The sequence below is a fragment of the Gossypium raimondii genome, chromosome 9 (assembly GCF_025698545.1).
Source record: "Gossypium raimondii isolate GPD5lz chromosome 9, ASM2569854v1, whole genome shotgun sequence".
NCBI classification, from domain to species: domain Eukaryota; kingdom Viridiplantae; phylum Streptophyta; class Magnoliopsida; order Malvales; family Malvaceae; genus Gossypium; species Gossypium raimondii.
The window spans coordinates 32,942,182-32,949,904 of record NC_068573.1 but is presented as its reverse complement, the minus strand read 5'-3'; the positions used below and the strand labels follow the sequence as shown (position 1 = coordinate 32,949,904).

The window sequence follows — 7,723 nt, the reverse complement described above, 5'->3', positions numbered from 1 at the left end:
ATTCAATATGAGTTAGTGAAGTTGTTTCATTTCAAGTTGTTAGTTTTTTTTCTCCCATTTTTATTAGTATTTGGTTTTAATTGAATTAATAAGTTCAAATTGGTGATAAAAATAAGTTAAATGTTGAATTAATTAGAAAGGATCGAATTAACCAAATTACTCAAAACATATAAAAATGTGATATTTTTAAGAATAATAATTAAATTATGAGATTATATTAACTTATTATATAATATGAGTATGTGATATGAATTTATTTATTTATTTTAATTCAAATATAAAATTTAATATTCAATGCAGGAACACGTGAGTGAGTTTGAGTGTGTTGAAACACGTTAAGATGGAGCATTGAAACCAAACTTAAGTACTAAATTGGGAAAAAAAATTTAAGTAATTGGTTCAACGTCAAGATGGAAGTATTTTAACGATGTTAACAATTCTCCAAATTTACGTAGTCATTTTAATTAGAACAAAAATCTAGACTAACTAATAGCATTATAAATATTGAGGTGCCAAATTATGTTTAAAAATTAAAATATAAAGATTAAATCTCAAATTTAAATATAATATAAAAATCAAAATTGAAATTAAATTACCAATAAAGAGTTACTCCTATTGCCATGAGTTTTTTTTTTTTTATCTTTACCACAAGAAACTAATCTTTCAACTTAGACATGCTTTTCATAAAAGTCGATACTCAATAATGCATCAATAGTTGAAATATGTATTTTGCCCGACGGCCCTCCCGAAATATGGGAGGGTTGATTAAAAATATAGGCCCGAAATATGGGCTTGGGTAAAAAAAATGAGGCCCATTTAGAAAACGGGCCGGGCCTCTAGGCACTACTTTTTTGGCCCGGGCCTGGCCCGCCCAGGCCTGATTTAATAAATATATTTATTTTTTAAAATTTTAAAATATTTTTTAGATACTTTTTTAATTTTTTTAAATTTTAAAATACTTTTTTTAATTTTTTTAATTTTAAAATATTTTTAAAATACTTTTTTAAATTTTTTTTAATTTTAAAATATTTTAAAATATGTTTTAATTTTAAAAATTTTAAAATAAAATGGGCGGCCGGGCAGACATGATTTTTCGGTAGGGCTGGGCAAAATCTTAGGCCCATATTTCGAGCCGGGCCGGGCCAGGGCCTAGGACCTGGGCTGAAATTTTTTATAAGCCCGGCCCGGCCCATGAGCACCTCTATAACACCATCCCGTGAAATCTTCAAATGTTTTATTTGAATCATTGCTTCCTTCTTCATTCACTATACTATCTTCATAGAAAATCTAAACAAATCATTTTGTGTTTCTCTTAAATTATGGTTGACATTGACATTGTTCTTAAAATAGCTTTCTTCTTCTTGGCTCTTATTCAAAATTTAATTTTAGTTTGAATTTTCCAAATTTTCGGGTCTGGTGAATAAAGATTAACAAAAAGAAATTAGGGGAGTTTTGAACAAAAGATGTATCTATGGACTCTTCATATACTTTATATGAGGTAAGATAAATTCTGAAAGTGGAAGTTTATGTAATTATTGTAAATAGTAAATTGCCACGAAGGGTATTCATGTAATTATACATGTTCTAGACGATAGATAGTTCATTTTGTTTATACAATATTAAGGATAATGAATGGGAATACCACAGTTCAAACTCAGATTAAATGGATGTATGAGAAAAACTTTAACCATCGCTCTATTCAAATTAAAATATAATTCTTTTATTTATTTTTCTTCAAATTTCCGAGTTGTAATTTTGTCAATCATTACAATTAATATATATCATAGTCAAATAAGAAAATAAATTTGAGTGAAATCCAAATATCTATATTTTGAAATCCCAAATTTCTTAAAAGCTCTTTGCTTATCATCAAATCAATTTTTAGATGCAAGAGTAGTAAATATTTAATAAATTGCAATTATAGAGAAAAAAACCCAAGGTATTTTAGTACATCTCAACTTGAGAGGCTTAACCTCAAATAAGAGAAACTATAGAAAATATCAAATAAAATATTACTCTTATAAAGTTAATTTAAAAATATATAATATTTATTTGGCCTCCAATTTTATAAAAAAATCATTTTAGCTCTTCATTTAATTTTTATCCTTTTTTAGCCCTTGAGCTTACATTGTTTGTTAAATCACCTTAAAATAGATGAAAAAATCAACGTCTATTAATTTTGCTAACGTGTCATCCATGCAATCGTTTCATTTAAAAAACAAGAAATCCCATAACCGCTAAATTAGAACCTTAATTTGACTAGAAACAGTCAACTACTAACCCACCATTTATTTAATCATTTTATCTCGGATTAATTAATTTTTAATAAAATCTACAAGGGACCACTCGAAAATTTTAGTTACTCGATGGATTCAAGCATTAGATAATTAAAGAAAAAAAATTGATCGTTCGATTTAGATTTTTGTTTAATATTGATATCAAAATACATATAAAAACATATTTTCTTAACACTAAAAATGTAAAAGCAAAGCTTAGGAGGTTTAAATATACCAAATTAATAAAAAAAAATACATTCTTAAAATCATGGGAAAACATAAAAGTAGGAAGGTATTCTTTAATTTGATATTTTTTTTTCTCTTCAATTACAGAATTTGACTTTGGATGGTTGGAAGCGTGAGTTGAATAAGGTTACGTTTGTTTCAAAGTCAAACATTTTATGCAAAATAGAGTAACACCATGTTCACGCTCTGCCTTAAGCTTATTAGGATGCATGTTTGAAGGATGTTTTGTTTTCTTTCTCAAATCTCTCAATCACATGCTTGTCAATGCCACTAAATTTGTAGATCAAATGAGCAGTGGTGGTAGATTTGTCAAAGATGACCACAATGCTGATGTGAGTCTTCTCTTTACCCATCATAAAACTTTAGAGAGAAGCTAAAAGCAAACAAGAAACATATTCATGAAGCAAATAAGAACTTGACACACTAAAATCCAATAAATCTAACATACACTTCTAGAAAGGTAAATTGGTTAAACTTAATTTAGAGAAAAGGAACAATCCAAAGCTTAAAGATTCAACATTTTTGTCCACCACCAACATGGAGTTCTTTCCACTAAATCTACAATAAATCTTTTTTTTGTATTTTAAACAAATAAGCCTACGTAAAAATGGTTGTTGACCATTTTGATTATTTTTGCCAATAAATTTCCCTTGAACTATTTTCTTGGAAAATATATTTTATACTTTTAAAATAAAAGAAGTCTAAAAATAGAGATTCAAATGGAAGGAATCAAAATAAATTCATATAAACTATAACCAAATCATATAAAAAAAAAGAACTAATATTTTAGCTAGCAAATATGAAGATTAAATTGTCCTTCTAATTGAAGCAACAAATCAAAGAAGATAATGATTAATATAAAGGATTGGTACCTGTAAGTTATAAAATGCACTCTTCCAGATTCGTTTGACTTCAAAGTTCCCTTCATCATAGTAGAAGAGAGCATAAAGAGGAAGAGAATAGTTGCTTGCTTTAGCTTAAGGAGCTACAGTCTCGACTTTGTTTTAATTAGGGTTTTTATCTTAACCGTTGGATTAAAGATAATCCAATGGCTAACGCTCGAATCTAAATTCATCCGTTAAAGGTTTTTCAATATTTTTGCCCGAGCTTGACTGCAATACCCTTAACATTTTTATAAAATAACACTAGGTTCCTTAAATTATTTAGCTACCAATTTTGCCCTCTATTATTTATCTATGTTGTACTTTGCTATGTTTTTTTGATGGTTAATTAATTAAATAACACTAGGTTCCTTAAATTTAACGTTTCGATGGTTAATTAATTAAAAGAACTAAATTGTAAAGATGTAAAATTTAATCACTATTTGATTTGAGTGATTAAATGGTTAATTGAATAAAGGAAAATAGACTTAAATGGTAATTAGACCGTTCAAGGGTTGGTGGACGTAAATTGTTAAAGTTTGATTATATTTATACGGGTAAAATAGTAAATTATTAAATATGTATAATACAACAAAAACATGATAAAAATTCATTATCATCTTCTTCATTTTAAAAGCCACCACCGAAACCTTAAAGGAGAAGAAAACATTCGTCCAACTTTGGTTTGGTGATTTAGTAAGCAAACTTTGCCCGTTTTAAGTAATTTTTATATTTTTGGAGATCGTTGCAACTAGGTTTAGCTAGCTCGTATCTTCAATTTTGAAACTGTTAAATATTTTTAAAGTTTCCATTGATGAATCTAGTGATTTTTGATGTTAAATGATGATTTTGAAATACTATTTGTTATTTAAAAGTATTTTGTTAAGTGATTTTTGATGAATTTATCGATTAGGGACTAAATTGCTAAAATAATAAAAGTACAAGGATTTTTTGTGAAATTATTACAAAAAATGGGCTGAAATGGAGACTATGAATATTTGGCTAGTGGGAAATTTCAATAAAAATGATTAATTTGCATGTTTTAGGCTCAGGGACTAAATTGAATAAAAGTAAAAATTTAGGGGTGTTACAACAAACACCTATTACATTATTTGTTATGTATTTGAGAATGGATGCACAACCATAATAACACATGTCATTGCTCATTATTAATTTGAAGATCAATTTTCATCTATCCTCAACATCATTCTTTTTCTATAGCTTATTTGTAGATGAACTTTGTGTAATGGCCCAAATTCAAGGTTATCGGAATAGTGGTTTCGTAACCACAAATTTGATTTAAAGATAAATTTATTTTAATATTTTTGCATGAATATTGGTATGATAGGAAAATCGTATGAAAATATCAATAGAAAAATTTTACCGATTTAGTGGTTAGTTAGAAAAAGAAATTATTGAAGAAATTGGGTAAAATAAGGTATCGAGACTTCAATCTCGTAAAACCGAGTCAAAAATATTTTTATAAATATTTATGAAGTGTTAGTAATATGGTATTAAAATTTTGTTAGAAAATTTTAATGTTTGGGTAGTCAATTAAGTGAAAAGGACTAAATTGAAAAAGGTATAAAAGTTACTAGAATGGTTAAATAGCTCAATTGTTAAATGAAGAGGGACATAAATTGAAAATAACCCCAAAAGGAGATACTTTGGGCGGCATACACTGAGAAAAATCAGGAGAATTGAAGAATTAAGGGTAAAATTGGAATATTGCAAAATTTGCTTTAAAGGTTAGGACTAAAGTGGAATTATCTAGATTCCTCTTTATTTTTCTGCATTCTCATCAGCCAAAAAACGTCCTAAGGGTTTCTTCAAGCTGGTTTTTCATAATTTTTGCACCAAGTGAGTTAATCCTTGCATTTTTCTTGTAATTTTTGTGTTTCTAATTCTTTTACAACTAGGTCCTATTACTAAATTCATTAGTTTTTGATTTTATGAATGAATTTGAAAGTTGCTATGAATATGTGATGGAATTTTATGATGAAATAGGATGAAATTGAAGCTTTAATTTGTTTATGAGATGATTTTATTAGGTAATTTCAATAGAAATTGATTTGTAGGACTTAATTGTGAAAAAGTTTGGAATTAAAGTCTAGTGCTAAAATTCTGATTTCCAAAGCTTATAAAGTAGTTTAAAGTGACGGGATAAAGTTTTAATTGAGAAAAATCAGCTCAATTGAGAGGTTAATTGAGCAGGGATGAAATTATCATTTATTGAAAGTTTAGGGAAAAATGGTAATTAACATCATACACTAAAACAGTTTTGGGCAGCAGCAGTACTCTAAATTTGAAAAATCACCAAAAATTTTAGAGATCTAATTAGAGGATGAATAAAATATGAAATTAAATCTTATTGAGTCTATGTAAGCAATGAAATTGTAAATCATGAGATATAATAGATTTTGTGAGACAAGGTCAGAATGAATTCGGGTTCCCCTGTTCTGACTTTGGAAAATCATTAAAAATTGTACAAAAATAATTATGAGTTATAATTTATATTTTTAGAATCCTTAATGAGTCTATTTTCAGAAGAAACAAATGGAAACATCATCCGAATTCTTTACAATGAGATAATTAAATTTTAGTGAAGAGAGGTTGGAACTGTCGAACAGTGAAACAGGGGAAATTTTAAAGAATAAATTGTACTTATTGGCTAAACCAAAAATTCTGAAAATTTTATGGTAAGAAGATATTTGAGTCTAGTTTCGGGGAAAATTAGCGGATCTTAATTTGGAGTTCCGTAGCTCAAGATATAAATAATTTAGCGACTGTGACTTAGTGAGACAGCTTTGAATGCACTATAAATAATAATGGAATTATAGAGAATGTTACATATGAACATGAAAAATATTAGATTAATGATTAAATTTATTTATTTAGATCCGGAAAATTCAAATACGAAGCAAGATAGAGGAAAATAAAAAGTTCGGGATTAGTAGATTTTTGGTTACGAACAAGTGTCGAGGTAAGTTCGTGTAACTTGAATTATATTCTTAAATGCTTGAAATGTTTGTTATTGATGTGAGAATGAGTTGGATGTTTATTGTATGATAATTGATGAAGTATTGATATTCTTGATGAAAAGAGAAAATAAATCCCGGTTGAATGGAAGGAAAATTCGATGGATCTCTGAAAAGGAATTGACGGTAAAAAGGATCTAGCCCGGATGGGTGATCCTATCCTGATATAGCCCTCCCGAAGAATATGTGGAAAATGGATTTAGCCCGGATGGGTAATCCGAATTAGAGTCTGAATTTAGCCTGGACTGGTAATTGAGATCCAAGCTCATTAGAGTAATTGTCGTTGCAGGGGATTTAGCCTGGACTGGTAATCCCGACAATACTCTATGAGTTTATATTACAGGGGATTTAGCCTGGACTGGTAATCCCGCTGTAAGGATGAGGTTCGCGGGAGTGTGCTCTCTGAAATGGAAATGTGCACACATGAATATGAATTGACGGACCCAGATTTGTACACTAAAGTGTACCTCTGAAAATCCATCGAAATTCCGAGAAATTCAACGAGATAAATATGAAAAATAAAATAATAAGGGAATGAAAAATATGAAATTGATGAGCTCATCAATCATTTGTCTTTGTAATGAATTTATATGATGTTTACTTAACTAATGCAAAAGTTGAGTTTGTATGTGATAGGTATATGTTTATGTGAATTGGATCTATGCTTGTGTTATTAAGTGATAGGTGTATAATATGGTAAGTATAATTCTTGTTGCATGAACTTACTAAGCACAAGGTGCTTACCTCGTTCTCTTTTTCCCTATTTTGTAGTGCTCGGGAGCTCGAAGGTTGGAGATTAGTCGGGGCTTTATCACACTATCAACCCATATCTTTTGGTATTTGAAAATGACTTATTTTGAAAGAATGACATGTACAGACTAAATACCAATATTACATAGAAATGAATGTTTGTAACTTAGCTGTTGGTATGGCTAGAGTAAGTATAACTTTGAGATTTTGCGAAAAATTTCTTATGGCTTCGATCTAATATCAGCTTAGTCCCGATGTATGTTTTGGGCTTCGGAGGCCCATCCAAGGGACGTCATGACATGATTCGATAAATGAATAGTAATTAAACTCGTAATAACAGAAAAATTAATTTAGTAAAATCTGGTAATGCCTCGTATCCTATTCAGGCGACGAAAACGGGTAGGGGGTATTACACTTTGGGTTGTCAATCTCCCTTGTTCTTCCTGATTAATAATCTCAAAATTTGCACTCAGAGAAAATCCAGTTGTTAATAAGGTAAAGAAGCAAATTTACACCTTTAATAAATTTGACC

At 29.0% G+C, this 7,723-nt stretch overlaps 1 long non-coding RNA gene across 1 annotated transcript; it reads right to left on the bottom strand.

Annotated features, from left to right (window-relative positions):
* Positions 1 to 2,561: 2,561 nt before the first annotated feature.
* Positions 2,562 to 3,515, bottom strand: LOC105797910 (uncharacterized). Its single transcript, XR_001134851.2, has 2 exons — positions 3,395 to 3,515; positions 2,562 to 2,895 (listed from the first exon to the last, which is right to left on the bottom strand). It is a non-coding gene; the product is annotated as an uncharacterized LOC105797910 (long non-coding RNA).
* Between the last annotated feature and the right edge of the window lie 4,208 nt (positions 3,516 to 7,723).